We start from the raw sequence: 18,351 nt of genomic DNA on the forward strand, positions 1-18,351 counted from the left end.
TCACTCTGGGAACGTGGATACGTGGCTGGTGCCACCCACATTCAGAGTGGATCTTCAGTTAAACTCTAGAAACATCCTCATAGATATACAGCGAGTTATCACACACATCAAGTTGACAATGGAAATCAACCACCACAGTCACCAACCACCCAGCCACAGTCTTCTCAACTCTACCCATTTAGAAATTGTGGGTGGAAAAGAAATTGTCAGTCTGATCTTTGGAACCTTTTTGTCCGTTGGCACTTGACAGCTTTGAGTGACGTGAGGTGGTGCCCTCTAGTGGTCAGCTCTGCACAAGCCTCTGGCATCAGGACTGGGCTCTCTCCTTACTGCCCCCGCCATAGCTGCGCTTTAATATCTCTGATGCTTACCAGCTCAGCCTACACTATTACATGTAGCAGGAAGTGATTGCTAAAACCTAATGCTACAACACCAGTCGAGATAACAGAAGAGAGTATCTCCCAGAAGACTTTGAACCACTTAAAGGTTCTAACAAAGTAAAATCCTTTTTTGAGATAGGTTCTCAGCATGTAGCTTAGGACTGCCTCCCACCAGTGATTCTCCTCCTCTGCTTCCTAAGTGCTGTGACTGTGGGCATGTGCCACCATTCGCAGGAACAACGTGGCCTGGTCTTGATGATGATGATGTTGTTGTTGTTGTTGTTGCATGATGCTTTCCTTGTTGTTTTCCCCCAGTGCAGCTGCAGGACCTTGTCCACACCCAGCAAGCACTGAACCACTATGTCTCATCCCTAGGCTTAGCCTTCTTTATAATCTTAATGGCCACCAAACCCTCCCCTACAGCACACCAGCTTTCTTCCTTCCTTCGTGGGATCCAGTGGACCTGGGTTAGTTACGATTCCAAGGAATTCTTGGAAAAGAGTCCACAGAATAAGAATAAAGGACCCCAGGAAGTTGAGCACACAATTCGGAACCATTGCTTTTGGTGAGAGGGAGGGGTGCTTGGGTCTGCAGAGGCTTTAGCGATGCTCTCCTGAGGGCTCCCAGGAGAACCAGTTTGAGATTCGCTGGTCTAAGTGGGCTGCACTGCTGAGATGAAGGCATGTCTGGGGAGACACATGGCCACCATTGTGAGCCTATCTAGGCTTCAGTGAAAACAAACAAACAAAAAAAACTTATCCCTTGGTTTTCCCACATCCATCTCTTCTTCTTTCTCCACTTGTTTTCTTCAAAGCATGAAAACTTGGAAGGTGATAAACTAAAAAAGAAAAAAAAAATGTACCTAGTCCTGCAGAGAGACTTGATGTGCCAGGTTTGGGGAATTCCCAAGGTGGGGGGGGGGGCTCCTCTCCCTCAGAGGAGAAGGGGAGAGGGGATAGAAGAGAGACTGTGGGAGGGGGGACTTGGAGGGGGATAGGAATCATGATTTAAAGTGAATAAGGAGGGAAGGAAGGCAGGAAAGATGGAGGTAGGGAGGAATGAAGGAAAGAAGGAGGGAGGGAGAGAGAGAGGGAGGGAGGAAAGAAGGAAGGAATAAAGGAAGGGAGGGAGGGAGGGAGGGAGGGAGGGAGGGAGGGAGGGAGGGAGGGAGGGAGGGAGGGAAAGAGGGAGGGAGGGAGGGAGGAAAGGAAAACTTGGAAGGTGATCTCCAGGGAATATTGTGCATAGCTACAAACCAGACTTGAGAATCCTGACAGAGACTTCAGTGGTCTTGGCTCATGCGTATGTCTGGAGCTGGAGATGGCTCAGAAGGTAAAAGCAACAGTGGGAACCCAGACACCTGTGTGTGTTCCCCAGGTCCCACACAATGGAAGCAGAAAACTGACTCTGGCAAGTTGTCTTCTAACCTCCACACTCAGTATAGCAAGTCTGTATGTGTGCATGCGCTGTGTGCACACTAAAATAAATAAATAAATAAATAAATAAATAGAATCAATTTGAGAGAAGTAACAGCTTAAGCTTGTGTGGCTTCTCTAGTCTCACACTCAGAATAGTCCTTGGAGCTTCAAACCATGGTCTGCATTGCTTCGTCCCTGTTTTTTTTTTACAAGAGCAGACTTTGGTCAGATGGCCATTCCACCATATTTGTCCTACCCATCCACGAGCCAGGATGCTCTGTTCTAGTGTGATCCATTATCACTTCCCAGAGTTGTAAAGTGTTTGTGACCGAGGTCTTTCTCATCCTTGCTTAGGCTTCTTTCAAGGTACTTTTGAGACCACTATGAGTGTTTGCCTGGTTTCTTCCTCAGTATGCTGTCACTGACATATAAGACGACTACTGGGTTTTGTACATAAACTTTATGTCCTGACACTTTGCTAAATTTGTTTATCCGTTCCAAGAGTTGTAGGCTAGAGCCATTAGGGTCTCTTACATATAAAACCATTTGCAAATAAGGAGACTTTGAATTTTTCCTTCTCTGTATCCCTTCCGTTGGCGTCTCATGTCTTACTGCTCTGCCTTACATATCCAGTACTAAGCTGAGTGAGGGTGGAGAGAGTGGACATCTTTTCATCTTCTCGATTTTAACGGATATTTTTTTTTAATTTTCTCCCACTTAATATAATGTTAACTACAGGTTTGTCACATACAGCCTACATTAGGTTGTCTTGCGCGCGCCGGACTGGCCAGCAGTAACAACACTGCAACAGGATCCTTCTGCACACGTTTATTGGGAGAGCTTGATTGCAGAGGCGAAGAGACCCCGAGCCCAGAACTGGTGCTGCTTATATAGGCCTAGGAGAGGCGTGTCTCACACCCGGATTGGTTATGCACTACGCCTCATTTGCGTGTTCCTCATCTGATTGGCTACTCTCTCTCTCTCTGTACCTCACAGAGCCTCATTATCATACCTCATTTGCATGTCTCACATCTGATTGGTTATACTCTCAAAGCCTCATTATCATGCCCAGGCCAGGCAGTGTCTTTGCAAAAAACTTTACTGCATATGTACACATTGGTTGTTTGTCCAAACTTATGCGTGGTGGCCAGCAGTAGTCAGTGCCACTCTGCAACGGCACATGTGGCTTCCCACAAGGTTGCACAGTATTTTCCTTCTGTTCTAAGTTCTTTGGGACTTTTAACATGAAGAGATGTTGAATCTTGTTAAAAGCTGTTTCTGCCGGGTGCTGGTGGTGCATGCCTTTAATTCTAGCACTTGAGAGGCAGAAGATATCTGTGAGTTTGGAGCCTACAGAGCTAGTTCCAGGACAGCCAGGGCTACACAAAGAAACGCTGTCTCAACAAAAAAAACAACAACAACAACAACAAAAAAAAAACAAAACAAAAACCAAAAACTCCTTCCGCATCTATGGAGATAAACATGACCATGTAATTCTAGCCACAAGACGATGTAATTCTGGCTGCATGGCCATTTATGTACTTTATAACATTCATTTTCTTTAATGTCAACTAATCCCTGCATTTCTGGAAAAAACCAACTCAATCAACCATAGTGAGTGATCAGTTTTTGGGGGTTTTGCTTTTTGGTTTTTTTGTTTTGTTTTGTTTTTTTCTTTTGGTTTTTTGAGACAGGGTTTCTCTGTGTAGCCCTGGCTGTCCTGGAACTCACTTTGTAGACCAGGCTGGCCTCGAACTCAGAAATCCGCCTGCCTCTGCCTCTGCCTCCCAAGTGCTAGGATTATAGGTGTGTGCCACCACCGCCCGGCTGAGTGATCAATTTTATTCTTCAATTCAGTTGGCAAGTATTTGGCTTAGGACTTTTGTGTGCGCTCATCAGGAAGATTGGCCTGATTTTTATACGTTTGTTTCACCTCTGTCTGCTTGGCTACCAGGGTAATACTGGTGTCATAAAGACGTTAATGTCTTTCCTAAGTTGTAGAATGGCTTGAGAAGCAGTGGATGCTTTGAAGAGATGGTAAAATTTAGGAGCGATTCTCTCCACATCTAACGTTTTTCACTTGGGACTGTTCCCTTCAGTGTCCTTGGCTGTTCCCACTTCTCACAGCTCTGTTTATCTCACCTCCATTTAATTTTTTATAGATCACCTACGACTAGAAATTTACCCATTTCTTTTACATTTTCCAATTTAGCAGAATATATGCTTTTTAGGAAAGACCTAATGATTTTCTGAATTTAATTTGTATTTATGGTAATAGATCCTTTTTCATTTCTAATTTTAATAAATTCTGTCTTCTCTTTCTTTATATTGGTTAGTTTAGTTAACTGTTTAGCTTTTCAAAGAAACAACTCTGTTTTACTTATTCTTTGTATCATCTTGGTTTTTGTTGTCATTGTAGTTCCCATTTTATTAATTTCTTCTTGATCTTAATAATTTCACTCTGTCTGGTGTCTTGGGGGTTACCTTAGTCCTCTTTATCCAGTGCTTTAAGGTGGATTACTAAGTTATTTGAGAGCTCTCTGGCTTCTTACTGTCTTTCTTGGGACTACTGTGCTATAAGCATTAGTTGTGACATGTTGTGTCTCCATTTGATTCTAGGATTGTTTTTTATTTACTTCTTGATCTCTTAAAATGTCTGCCCATCATTCAGCTGTGTGTTGTCTAATCGCCATAGTGTGCGTTTGCTCAAGAGTTTCTCTTGCTGCTGGTGTCAGTCGGATTCCATTGTGAATCGATAGAACACAGTGGATTGCCTTGATTTTCATGTTTTCTTAAGATTTTGCTTTGTGCCCTAATACATGATCTATCTTAGAGAACATTTCATGAGCCGATGAGAACCAAGTATATTCTGCAGTGCTTGCGTAGAATATGTCGTAGATGTTTGTTAAGCCTATTTTTGTCTATGTCATTTAATTCAGATATCTATTTCTTGTCAAAATGGCCTCTTGGTTGCTGAGAGTGAGGTATTGAAGTCACTCACCACTACCATGCTGGAGTCAATCTGTGTCTTCGCATCCAGCAGTCCTTGCTTTATGAAATATAATGTCCTTGTGTTTAGGGCATGTGCATTCACAACCGTGATGTCCTCTTGATAGATCATCCCCTTGATCAGCATGAAGAAGCCTTCTCTTTGTATTCTCACTGTTTTGACTTGAAGTCCACCATCAACCATTAGAGCAAGGACATCTGCACGCTCCCTAGGCTCATCCACTTGGAGCATCCTTTTCCATCACATCACCCTAAGAGAGTGTCTGTCTTTTCTGGTGGAGTACTAAAGTGGAAGTTTCTGCTGTGTCATGTGATACAGACTAATGTGGTGCTCTGCTGAGGCAAGACCCAGGAAAGGACAGGTGATGTTTGGAGAGAGTGGAAATAGGACTCAGCAGACAATGACGGTGTGCAACGCTTCCTTAGTCTCGAGTCTTCACACTGATCTTCACTTTGTTGAGAGGGACACAGCAGAGAGCTGCTCCTGGCGTCCCCCTGGCTGGTTCTGGTTGCTCCTGCTGACTCAGAAGCCTGACTGTTTATTATTTTGCCTACCCTACTTAAAATACCCAATCAGAACTTACTAGCATATCCTCGCTCATTCTAACACAGACCTGCTGTTGTTCCTTCTTAAAATCCTGTGGGTTCTTTCTTTTTCTTTTTTCTTTTTCTTTTTTTAATCATTAAGAGTGGCATGTTGCATTTGTTTGTTTGTTTGTTTGTTTATTCTTTATATATGAGTACACTGCAGCTGTCTTCAGACACACACTAGAAGCATATATGTCTTGATATTCTCACCGGTACTTTCTTACTATTTTATCTTGTCCTTGTTGGGTGGGTCCATTTCCTCTAGCTTGTCTTCAAGCTCAGACATTCTGTCCTTCCCGTGATCCATTGCTGAGACTTCCCACGGAGGTTTTTATTTGACGTCTGTGTTTTTGTTTGTTTTAATCTCCAGCATTTTATTTGCTTCTGCGTCCCTGCCTCTTGGTTGAATGTCTCCTTCACGTTATTCATCTCCCTCCTTATTCAGCTGTTCATTTGTGCCTTTAAACATATTTATAATAACTATTTTGACTTCTCTGTCTAGGGTTTTACTAACTCATTCTCACTAGCCACCATTTTTGCCAGGTGAGTAATCTTTAGAGACGTTATATTGCCTTTGGCTTTGGGGTGTGTGTGTGTGTGTTTCTTACAACACAGCCTTATAATTCATGTATATCCCGACTTTTTATTTGATTTATGTTTTAAATTCTTTCATCTGACATTTTTGTTATGTTCAAGTGGGACCTGGATGTGGTAGAGTTGAGTGTGTAGTTCAGAAAATAACTCCCCAGTCCAGAAGCTCAAGGTGCCTCGCAGAAGCACCATCTGACTCCCTGGTGCCTTATTAACCGGGAGAACAACCACAACTGCGGGGATATCATCACCATGCAAACATCACATTGGCCCATTAACCCCTCTGACCTCTTTGACATCATCAGCTGTTAGCGGATAAAGAGTCAGGAATAGTATGGATTATACTTTGATTTTAGTTTAATAAATAAGATTAAATTAGAATGGGAATGGGAATAACAGTGGCTATAGATAAGAATTAATATTTGATCAGTTTTGAAAGTTGTTTGAAAAAAAAAAATCCAAGGTAGGTTTAAGTAGTAGAGACTGGAAAGTTGGGATACTATTAGGGTCCACAGATTTTGTGTATTGCTAAACATATGGGAGATTACTATTAAAAAGTAAACAGCTACTAGGTGGATCAGATTTTGCATGCTTATAGATTTTTAAAAATTACATTGTTGTTGCTTTTCTATACTTTACAAAATTACAAATCAAATAACCTGGAAGGATGCCCTGGAAAGTCTAGGCAACATAGTTGTTTTCAGGCACACAAATATTCTGTGCAATGCCAGCTTCAAGGTTCCCGAGCATCTGTCTCTCTAAAGCTAGAAGCAGTTAGCATATATGGTTTTGTTTTGAGTTGTTTGTTTTCTGTGGGGGTGTTTGTTTTCTGTTTGGTTTTTGTTTTGTTTGTTTTGTTTTGAGATCAGGTCTCACCGTATAGTTCTGTCTGTCCTGGACCTCATTATGTTGACCAGGCTGGCCTTGAACCCCCAGAGATCCATGGTGGAGTACATCCTGCTTTCCTACAGGACTGAGCTGGAGAATTCTGTAGTGCAGGCTACAGCAGCAACTCTAACATTATACCACTAGGTGGCAGCAGCAACCACCATATCTTTCCTCTAGACAACAAAAACAAACATAAATTTGCAATCTGGAGGTCAATTCTTTCCCCACCCCCATTCTCTCCTCCCATCTCCATCTCTTCCCTCCACGCCTGCATCCATGAACCCAAGTCCTCTGGAAGACTCTCAGCCAAACTAGTTCAGTTCTTCACGGAGAACCCATGTCAAGAAGCACATTCTATACAGCTCCGAAAAGAATATTCATGAAAACAGCACTCACTCTTTCTTCACATAAGGTGTTAGTATTTTGTATCCTTCTGCTATTCAATTTGTACAAACGCTACTGCTTTTGTTTGAATGCTCGTTCCCTCCAAAACACATGCTGAATTTTTATTTATTTATTTATTATCTATAATATTTATTTGTTTGTTTGTTTGTTTGTTTTTTCAACACACGGGTTCTCTGTGAAACCCTGGCTATCCTGGAACTCACTTTGTTGACCAGGCTGGCTTCAAACTCAGAGAGCCACCTGCTTCTGCCTCCCGAGTGTTGGGACTAAAGGGGTGCACAACCACGCCCGGCCCCTTCATGATGAAATTTAATTGTTTCTCCACTGCCAATATCGAGCCTTCTGAGCACATTTTCTGACTAAAACAATGGAAAATAGCACTGAACTCACCCACACAGTTGCATTTCGAACTGAGGAATTCTTTACGGTTAGGGACGGCAACTCTGCCTTCTTGTACCACTAGGTGGCAGCAACATCTCAGTTGTGGCTACCATAAACCTCTGCATGCCCCTCCCCCCCCCCCCCCCCCCCCCAATCAGGTGTACAGAAGCTGTGCTCCCTGGAAGATCTCTTTAGCCTGGATCAAGTAATTGTCAGCATCCAGTTTCAAATTTCTTTTCTCTTCACTAGTTTTCTCCATCTCAGAGCAAGAATCCCCTTTCAGAGAGGTTTCAAGTAAGGACATCTTTCCCTTTGAATATAGTAACAATATTAAAGGGTGATAAGTTTAGTAGGCGGTAGGTTATAAGGGCATAATCCTCATTACACTTAGAAGAGAGGGAGAGGTTGTGTGTGTTGGGAGGGCGGAGGCGTAAGGACACCAGGTGTCCTTCTCTATCACGCTCCACCTTAACTCCCTTAAGACAGTCTCATGGAACCTGGCCAGGCTGGTCACAGGCAAGTCCTAACAATTCTCCTATCTGCCCGACACATCCCTGGGGTTATAGGGCGCCACACACGGCTTTTATGCACATCCTGGATTTGAATTCAGAGCCTCATGCTTGCACAGCAGGGTCTTTCAATGGTTTAGCCCAGTCCCAAAGAGATTTTTGGGTTTAACAATTGAACGGAATGGAATGTTGCTGCCACCTAGTGGCTGAAGGCCAGGATTGTAGCAGTCAACCGAAATCAAAAGAGTTTCTATGGTGAGACCTAAATTAGGCAGTAAGGGACTTTTCCTTGATGAAAATGACACGCTGGTCACAGAAAAGCCAGAGCAGAGAGAATATAGTTTAATTAACAGCCAGCTAGACACCATCCAAGGTTCAGAGCAGTAACTAACAATGTGGGTCAGGGCCAGCAGCAGCCAGGGTCAGTGACTAACGGAGCAGAACTCAAAGATGAGCAGTGGGGGGCTTCGACACATGACTGCCCCTAATTATGCAAGAGCACATGAGCAGCACGTGAGTGTCTGTCCCTGGCTGGGCCAGAGGAAGGAGCAGAATGCGTGTCCCCTCCCTTCCACCCTGCACTGGCTTAGACATGATATGTCCATAGAACAAATCAATTCCAATGGAAATTACTTCCATTTTCTGGGCTTTTTCCCCAAAGTCCTATAAAAAGCTCCTAGAGCCAGGCATGATTTCTGGTGTGTTTATAAAAAGATGGGGGGGGGTATGTCCTAGTGGATGTGTGTGGTGAGGTGTTGGGGAAGGGGGTGCCTCAGGGGGCCCATGCCAAGGCATCCCTTCCCACTGAGGGATCAGTCACAGGATGGTATCGCAAAGAATAGAGTTTATTCAGGGCATGGGGAGGGGAGTAAAGAGGGTAGTAGAGGCAGAGAAAGGCCAAAAGAGAGAGAGGAAGAGGAAGAAGAGAAAGGAGGAGGAGGAAGAGGAGGAGGAGAGGTCAGCCATGAGTATGTGGAGAGAGGGGGTAAGGGCAGGGTCGGGGACAGAGTAGAAGCAAGAAGGGAAGAGCAAGAGAGCAAGAAAGGGAGGAGGGGCAAGCAGCCCCTTTTATAGTGGGCCAGACCTACCTGGCTGTTGCCAGGTAACTGTGGGGCAGAGCTTAGACAGAATGCTAACAGTTACCCCTCTTTTTCCTTCATGTTCTCTTTGTTCTTTAACTTTCCTTACAAAAAACAAAAAAAAAAAAACAAAAAAACAAACAAACAAAAAAACACTTCTTGTTTGCCCACTTCTCCCTGGTCCCCACTTTATCCCTCGTTGATGTGAGACAATGAACTTGAAATCACTATTGCAGGCCAACTTCTGTCACTGGTGACTGACCGTCTGGTACCTGAGTCCCAGGGGTCAAGTATATGTGGGCTGAGAAAGACCCCATCATTCTAAAGTCCTGCATAAGTGGGTGGTATTCCATCATGTGACAATAAGCCATAGCCCTTGCCAAACGCCAGACTTATCATAGACGTCCCAACCTCCTGAACAATGAGAAAGAAATGTATGTTGTTCATGTTCTCTGTTCTTGTTAGAGCAGCACAGAGCAGGTTGGGGGATCTGCAGGCCTGGTTTTATGAGCCCTGGCAGAGAGTGGTTTAAAATACACAACTTTAAGGCCTTTAGAGTACAGGACCAGAGCAGGATGACAGCCCCCAGGGAAAAGATGTATTAAGTGTCATTCTCTGTGTGGTAAAGGGCAGATATTGGAGATAGAAGGAAGGAGAGTCTTGAAGCTTTGGTCGGAAGCCAGTCCGGAGGAGGTTTCTTCAGAGGCTTCCCCGCGTCAGCACTCTCTGAGCACCCAGCATCTCTCTGAAAGCCTGTGGAGAAAGCCACACCAATTGAGAGCTTTCTGTTGAGGAAGCCTGAGCGTCTGAGCTTGTTATTGAAAGGAAAGGTCTCAGCTCAGGACCCGCAAGACCAAGCTCAGGGCACAAAGGAGATTTCTTTGTCATGGAGGAACAAAGGGCAGGTGTAGGGGACAAAGACAGAAGCTAGAGGAAGAGGAAGAGGGGGAAGGGAGCAAAGGAGAGGGGAGAAAGGGTGCGGGGTGGAGGGGGGTAAGGGGGGAAGCATTTGTCCAGGGTGGAAATAAGGGACTGGATAGAGAGGAGACAGACATGGCAGTAGGAAAATGGTAATTTATAAAGGTTCAGTGGAAAGCCCCATGTTAGGATAAGGTAGTTAATTTTAATTGGGAGTGTTAATTAGGTGAGCAAAAGGGGGCTTTTGATCGCTGGACTTCAATACTTTATAGCCAGACCCACATAGAAGACCTCAGGAGAAGGAAGTGACCAAATAAGGGAATAGACCTTGGTGGCTAGCTTTAGGTCTGTAATTTAATAGTTTTGTTTTGGTTTAGTTTGGTTTGGTTTGGTTGGTTGGTTTGGTTTGGTTTGGTTTGGTTTGGTTTGGTTTGGTTTGGTTTGGTTTGGTTAGTTGATTGGTTGGTTAGTTTTGTCTTTTTGCAATGCAAAGGGAATGGGGAGAAGGGCAAGGCCTGCAAGAGCTATGCTTGGCCTGCTTGAGCTGGCCAGAGTCCAGTCAGGTCTTCCATTCCCTTGGGTCTCTTGCTCACCTGCCCCAAAGTTAAAAGGGGATGGGCCTACATCTGTGGCTCCTGTCCCTTCATTCTTGCTGGTTCTGGCTTTCCCAGGGTAAGGTGCTCCTTCTAGGGAAGTCTTCAATATGAAAATCCTTCATTTCTAGGTAACAAAACCTGGCTCAAAGTGGCCATAGGGATGGCTTGGTTCCCCAAACCAAATCATTTTCACCTCAGCTTGAATAGATTTCAAAAGACATGCTTTTGCTCAGCATCGACTCTGCCTCTGGGCTAGCTCCAGCTTCAGATGGACTTTACCTCTGTGCCCAGACATCTGCCAGAAGCATCTGCAATGTCTCCCAGTCACCAAGCAAAGGCCTCTGCTTCCCTCTGTCAGCCTGCAGCTCCGAGCCCAGGGTTGAGGTAGTTTCAATACCTTTGTGTCACTGCAACACAACACTGTCATCTGCAAGGCTCACGCTGGGGAATCATGCAACGGAGCTACAGAAACAAACAAACAAAAGTCAGATTTCAGCTAAGGTCACAGTTCTGTGTTGGTCCACATCCGTAGCTGGGGTCGTGCAGGTCGGGCATTGGACACCTACCTAGGTTTCCAACCAGACTTACCCAGAATCTTCAGCGGATGAGAATCATTTCGCATTGGCAGGTTTTCTTTAGTCTGAGACCCAAATCCTTGAGCTAGAGTTACTGCATTCGCTACATTCCTTGTTGTGAGGTAGACCTGACATAAGGGCTGGAGGAAAGGAATGTTGTTTGGACTCACATCCCCTGTCCATCCTCAGAGGCATGGCGGTGGGAGAGGAAGAGCTGGGGGCGGGGGGGGGGGGGTCCTGCCTGTTCACATGGGAGCACCAGGGATTGCTTACACTAGAACCAGAGGCAGATAGAACCTCCAAAGTCCAGTTCCCAGTCATGTACTTCCATCAGTAAATCCCACACCCCAGGGACGTGTGTCCTCTCTAAACAACACCGTGAGCTGGCACCAAGAGTCCGAACATATGAGCCTGTGGCTGACACGTCACATTCCAGTCAGAACAGTCCTCTTCCTTGGGAGCCCATGAACTGCAGGAAGGAAGTGTGGGATAAAATTAGGTAGCCCTCCTTTGCTTTCGTCTCACAGAAATTCTTTTGCTCTTTTTAATCCTTCTCCTGCCCCTTTAAGATCTCTTCTTCCTTTTTCATGGTCCCCGTTCTAGTTGGGGAAGGATTCTTAAGTGGGCGCTAAAAATAATCTGTAAAAGAAAGACTGATAAATTGAACTTCACCAAAATTAAAACTTTTGCTCCATAAAAGACTTTGTACCTTGTTGTGTGAAACTAACTACAGATGTAGAGATAGAGATAGAGATAGAGATAGAGACAGAGACAGAGACAGAGACAGAGACAGAGACAGAGACAGAGATAGAGATAGAGATAGAGATAGAGAGATAGCAATACAGCTGGAGTATAAACCATATGGATCTAAAGGATATGTGATCACTAGGGCTCAATAGTAAAATCAACACAAAAGTCAATTATAAAATGGGGGAACACATGTCTTAGTTTCATGTTGCTATGGCAAATACCTTTCTAATTAAGAGTCTCTTCCCAGGCTAGAGTTTAAGAGCACTGACTCCTCTTCCAGAGGTCCTGAGTTCAATTCCTAGAAACCACATGATGACTCACAACCATCTGAAATGGGATCCTATGCCCTCTCCTGGTGTGTCTGAAGACAGTGACAGTGTACTTACTACATAAAATAAATAAGTCTTTGTTTGGGTTTTTTGTTTTTGTTTTGTTTTGTTTTTTTCAAGGCAGGGTTTCTCTGTATAGCCCTGGCTGTCCTGGAACTCATTTTGTAGACCAGGCTGGTCTTGAACTCAGAAATCCACCTGCCTCTGCCTCCCAAGTGCTGGGATTAAAGGTGTGCACCACCACCGCCAGGCAAATAAGTCTTAAAAAAAAAAAAAAAAAAAAAAAAAAAAAAAAAAAAAAAGAGTCTCTTCCCAGATTGTCTAGGTGGCACATGACTTTAATCCTAGCACTTGGGAGGCAAAAGGAGTCAGATCTCTGTGAGTTTGAGGCCGGCCTGATCTATAGAGAGAGTTCCAAGACAGCCAGGGCTACTTAGAGACCCTGTCTTAAAACAAAACAAAACATTTTCAACTAGAAAGCTGGCTCAGAAGTTAAGAGCATATCTTGCTCTTACAGAAGGCCCAAGTTCAGTTCCAAGAACCCACACTAGGTAGCTCACAATTGCCTATAACTCCAGCTCCAGATGTTCTGATGGCCTCATCTAGTCTCCATGGGCACACACACACACACAAATTAAAATAATTCTTTAAAAACCCCCACCACCAACAACTAACCAGTATAACATAAAAATGGCCTTCCATAGAAGAGGACATAGTGGTGTCAAAAAAGCATGTGAAAATATGGTCAACATTACTAGGCCTTAGGAAATGTATATGAAGACCTCAATGAGAAATTATATCCACACTGTGTGTGTTTAATCTCAGCACTTGGGAAGCAGAGATAGGCAGATGTCTCTCAGTTCAAGGCCAGCCTGGTCTACAAAGCAAGTTTCAGACCAGTCAGGACTACACAGTGAGACTCTACTCTCAATTAAAAGAAAAGAAAAAACAGGAAAAGAAAAGTAAAGAAAAAGAAAGAAAGAAAGAAAGAAAGAAAGAAAGAAAGAAAGAAAGGAAGGAAGGAAAGAAAGAAAACATTATTGCATACCTATTATCCTAGTTACTTTTCTGTTGCTGTGATAAAACACCATGACCAAGTTCTCTGAGGCCCTTTTCTAGTCTCTGTGGACACACATTCTCTCTCTCTCTCTCTCTCTCTCTCTCTCTCTCTCCCCTCCCCCTTCCCTCCCCTCCCCTCCCTCCCTTCCCTCCCCTCCCCTCCCCTCCCTCCCTTCCCTCCCCTCCCCTCCCCTCCCTCCCTTCCTCTCCCTCTCCCTCTTCCTCTGCTTCTCCTCCTCCCTCTCCCTCTCCCCCTCCCCCTCTCCCTCCCTCCCTCCCTTTCTCTCTCTCTCTCTCCCTCTCCCCTTCCTTCCCTCCCTCTCTCTCTTTCCCTCTCCCTCTCCCCCTCCCTCCCTCTCTCCCTTTCCCTCTTCCCCTCCCCCTCCCTCCCTCTCTCTCAAACACACACACACACCAACTTATTAAAAAATTTTTATTTGTGCTTCCAGTTCCAGGGAATCCATGAGTGAAGACGTGGCAGCAAGAACAGGAAGTTGAAGCTTCACTTCCTGTGGTGCCAGCACCAAGCAGGATAATATCTAGAAGCGAGAGCTTGTGAGGGAGACCTTATGTATGGAATGTTTAGTTCATAAGACCATCAGCAGATTTTAGTGTAGGGTCTCTTTCTTTACCTCATCACAACTTCATATGCAAACATTCATAAGTAGCATAAAATATTCTTTGTCAGATTTTTTTCTATTTTAGTTGTAATAAATAGTGCAGAGACTGATAAGTTTTCCAGATATTACAATCTACAATTTAACCAACATGCAAAGTGGGCTTTATCAGCTCGCAATGCTTACCACAGCCACCAGGTGGCAGACCAACCCCTGCTGACTGGCTGATTTGGTCCACAGGAAATGATGACTAGATATTTTTAAATTGTGAGCTTCTTCTGTTTCCCCCGCTGTGAAGACTTTCTGAAGCAATACAGTTTCTTTAAATTTTCTGGCCCAAGGGTTTTGAAAACGATCCAACAGTACATTTATTTAAACTTGGTTCAATGGTCTATCAAATATTTACCAAGTTACCACAATTAGTACCTTACAAGGATTTGGGGCCTGGATTGTATAAAATACCAGCTGTCCAGCACATTTGAGTTGAGTGAGCATAAGGTAGGTGTGTGTGTGTGTGTGTGTGTGTGTGTGTGTGTGTGTGTGTGTGTGTGTGTGTGTACTGCAGGAAGTTTCTACAAACATTCATGATTAAGTCCTTAGCTTTTCCAACTTGGGGAATGCTTTGAAACACACTGTGAACACCCGGAATTCAGTTTGAATTCCAAACTGACTGTTGAACTTCCTTCAAAAATCTTTGGTCACAGAATAACTAGCTTGATGACGTTTTCTTGAAACCTTCTCAGCTTGAATCTAAAAGACTCACGTCTCACAAAACTACAAAATAAGAACAGTTGGTTGGCCACAGTATGGGCTTGGGGTGTGTCTCTCCCAGGCTAAGGACCTGTCAGTGAGAAGCACGGGGGTGGATTTCAGCATGACTTTCTCCTCTCTGGCTGCTAAGCCTGCCCTGTCATGAGAACAAGCCAAGAGGGGCTCTGTGTGCCGCTGTCAGATGACCTAAAGATGCCCTTTGAGTGCTGGGACAATATCCATAGGCAAGTCTGAGTTACCAGAGCCTGAAGAAACACCACTGTGAGAGGGGAGGAGGGACTGCAGCTGATCCTTGAGAGAAAAGGAGAGGAAACACTGTGGGCAAAGAGAGCAGCCAGCAGGAAGGAGACAAATGAAATGTAACCTTCCTCAGAACCAGAAATGCTGGGGGTGGTGGGTAGGGAGGTGGGAGAGGAGACTAACAGGGCAGTGGAGTCTGGCAGGTGGGAGGTGGGACTGACATGTAGGGGGTGAGACAAGACAGGTGTGGGGACACACTTCTTTAATCCCCCCCACACTCAGAAGACAGAGGCAAGCAAACCTCTGAGTTCAAGGACAGCCTGGTCTACACAGTGAGTTCTAAACGGAGAAACCCTGTCTTCACAAAACAAAAACAAAACAACAACAACAACAGAAACCCCACAAAAAAACAACAACAAAACAAAATGAAAAACAAAAAAAGGTGGAGACATGTGGATTTCTGTAGTTCAAGGGCAGCCTGCTGTACAGGTCGAGCCACCGCCATCCAGGACCACACAATAAGGCTACACACTCAGACTTGTTTCCAGCCCTGAAAAGGTCACATTTTAGAGTCGCACAGAGCCTGCGGCATTGCTGGGGAGTCTGGAGAACAGTGTATGAGCTCCTAGAGACACTCAACTTACTTTGCACATCTAGGTTGGATGTAAGGATGCAGGCAGAGATGTGGAAATGAAATTTGGAGGACAATTGGAGAAGAATTGGCCAGTTAGTCCATAAAGACCAGATGTGGGGAAGACGCCTTTAATCCCAGCCCTTGGGAAGCAGAGACCAGCAAAGCTCTGTGAGTCTGAAGCCAGCCTGGTCTCCATAATGAGTTCCTAGACAGCCAGAGCTACATAGTGAGAGCCTGTCTCAAAACAAAAAAATAAACAAAAATAAAAAACAAAACACCCACCCTGTCAGTCTCGCTTTGAGAAATACACAGTTAGCATGTTAAGAGTAGCCACCAACGTTAGGAGAATTCAGCAAAGGCAGAAACCCTGGGCCCAGATGGCTGTCCCCTGCAAGATTCCTCTCAGAAAACTTGGACACGGGAGCATAGGGAGACGGTGAAGAGAGGAGGAAGCTGGGGCTCGTCAAGGTGTGTCAGCAGACAACCTGTAAATCAATAATGGGCACACTGCAAAGACTACACACGTTTCAAGGTAAACACGGCTCTGGGACCCGGGGCCAGCTGCCTCTGTATCAGTATGTTTGCTCTGGCAAGGAACAGAATGGGAACAGACACAGACAACCCGTGACGGTGACTCATGGTTCAGCTACTGACATCACCTGAGAAGGGCAGCAGCTGGGAACAGGGGTGAGCTGCCACCCAAACATCCACGGGAGAACCTAGACCCAGCCTGGGCTAACCACAGCCTCGTTCTCACTTCCTCCTTCAGTGAGGTACAGTCGCATTTCACATACCTGGGTGCTGGGGGCACAGATGTCTAGAAAAACAAACCTGACCTTGGCAGCTCTGGTCAACCTGAGACAAAGCTGACCTGGGAACGTGCCTGCCGTGCAAGCATGGAGACCCGAGCTGGCATTTCCAACAAACACAACGCCTGGATGCAATGGCGCACATGTAGAATCCTAGCACTGGGCACCTGGAGGCAAGTGGATCGCCAGAGCTCAGTCACCCACCAGTCTAGCCAATCAGTGAGCATCAGGTTCCGTGGAAGATTGACTCAAGCTTTCAGTGGAGACCCATAGAGAAGGACACACAGTGTCAACCTCCGGCCTCTACTTGCAGTCCTACAGAAAACCCCAGGACTCCCGCTTTCTGGAGTCACCCATACTGGGGTGGGACTTTTGAGTCAGAGCGGCTCCTGTGAGCAACTCTCAACCCATATTCCTGTGAGCAACTCCAATACATTCATGGGTTCACCGAGTTGGACTTTGATCAGTATTTTGGTCTGTTACTGATTCCCTACATGGAGTGATTAGACATTTGTTTACATCTCCCTGGCAACAGAGTCTCACACAAGAGCTAGTGATGTGCCCATGAAGAAAGGGATGTCAAGACAAACATATTTTTAAAAGTCAGTTGACAAAGATAACCGAAAACCCTTCTCAACCTGGGCTACATGTAGCCCAGAGAGCTCCAGAAAATCCCATAGGATACAAATGCCCAAAAGATCAAGTGCTATGTAACTGACTGTAACATGACATGTAACATAACTGGTGGCCAAGAATTTGGAGTTTATGCCTTTTCTCAGTTCACTAGCCTACTCCCCCTTTCCAGCAGTGGATTAGGAAAAAAATCTTAATAAATTCTCCCGCTGTTTACTAATAATGATGCATCCCAAAGCCGGGCGTGGTGGCACATGCCTTTAATCCCAGCACTCCGGAGGCAGAGGCAGGCGGATTTCTGAGTTCCACCCCAGCCTGGTCTACAGAGTGAGTTCCAGGACAGCCAGAGCTATACAGAGAAACCCTGTCTCGAAAAAACAAATAATAATAATGATGGTGATGATGATGCATCCCTGGTGCAATTCTTTGTCCTGGGCCACAAGAACCCCGAGCTTCGACAGGTGCCCCAGGACTGTGACTAGTGCCTAAAGCAATTTCTTATCTGGTGTATTAGTGAATACCTTGCTTAAGAAAGAAGAGTTCACCTTTATTAGCTCACAAAGAAAGTACTTGATTCAGAGCCATTTAAAGTATTCAGCGTTGTTGGCATGCTATAAGGACACATAGACGGAACATTCGGGAGGAACACCTGATCTATACACCAAAGAACCTGGCCCTCAAGAGCGTTGCTCTGTGCAGATGCTGCTCCTCCCTGCCCCCAGCGCCAGCACCTGTAATAAAACCCACAGAGTAAGACAGGCGTCTCTTATCTTGTCATCGTCCCCATCTAAGCCAGTCACAGGTTCAACTGTCACCTGAGTGCTTATGGTTGGCAGAATAACAGATTCAGAGCCCGAGATGCAAGGTTGAGTTTCTTGCCTCTACAGCACAGGGAAAGCATGCTAATCAAGGCTGGAAGACATGTGGAAGAAGCCAGTCCACTACATCCAGGTCATGCCCTGATTGTACGACCCACTAAAGGTCTTGCTTCCCTAACCTGATACTCTGGGACTCGGCTAATCCAGCGATAGCCGTGGGCCAACAGCACCACACCTGCCTGGAAGCTCTTAGAAACGCAGGTTCTTGGACACACACACACACTTACACAGAATCTGCATTGAGTACGCTCCTCCGGTACTTGTATAACTACTCAAGCTGGAAAAGCAATGGTC

The 18,351-nt window shown here is 45.2% G+C and overlaps 1 long non-coding RNA gene across 2 annotated transcripts; it reads right to left on the minus strand.

Annotated features, from left to right (window-relative positions):
- Positions 1–9,231: 9,231 nt before the first annotated feature.
- Positions 9,232–17,032, minus strand: Gm30331. Of its 2 annotated transcripts, none has more exons than XR_869164.2 (5): positions 16,751–17,032; positions 11,611–11,806; positions 11,351–11,477; positions 11,042–11,224; positions 9,232–10,001 (listed from the first exon to the last, which is right to left on the minus strand). It is a non-coding gene; the product is annotated as a predicted gene, 30331 (long non-coding RNA). The 2 variants fall into 2 exon arrangements; XR_377754.2 differs by lacking the exon at positions 16,751–17,032 and adding an exon at positions 13,465–13,556.
- Between the last annotated feature and the right edge of the window lie 1,319 nt (positions 17,033–18,351).

The sequence above is a fragment of the Mus musculus genome, chromosome 6 (genome assembly GCF_000001635.26).
Source record: "Mus musculus strain C57BL/6J chromosome 6, GRCm38.p6 C57BL/6J".
NCBI lineage: Eukaryota > Metazoa > Chordata > Mammalia > Rodentia > Muridae > Mus > Mus musculus.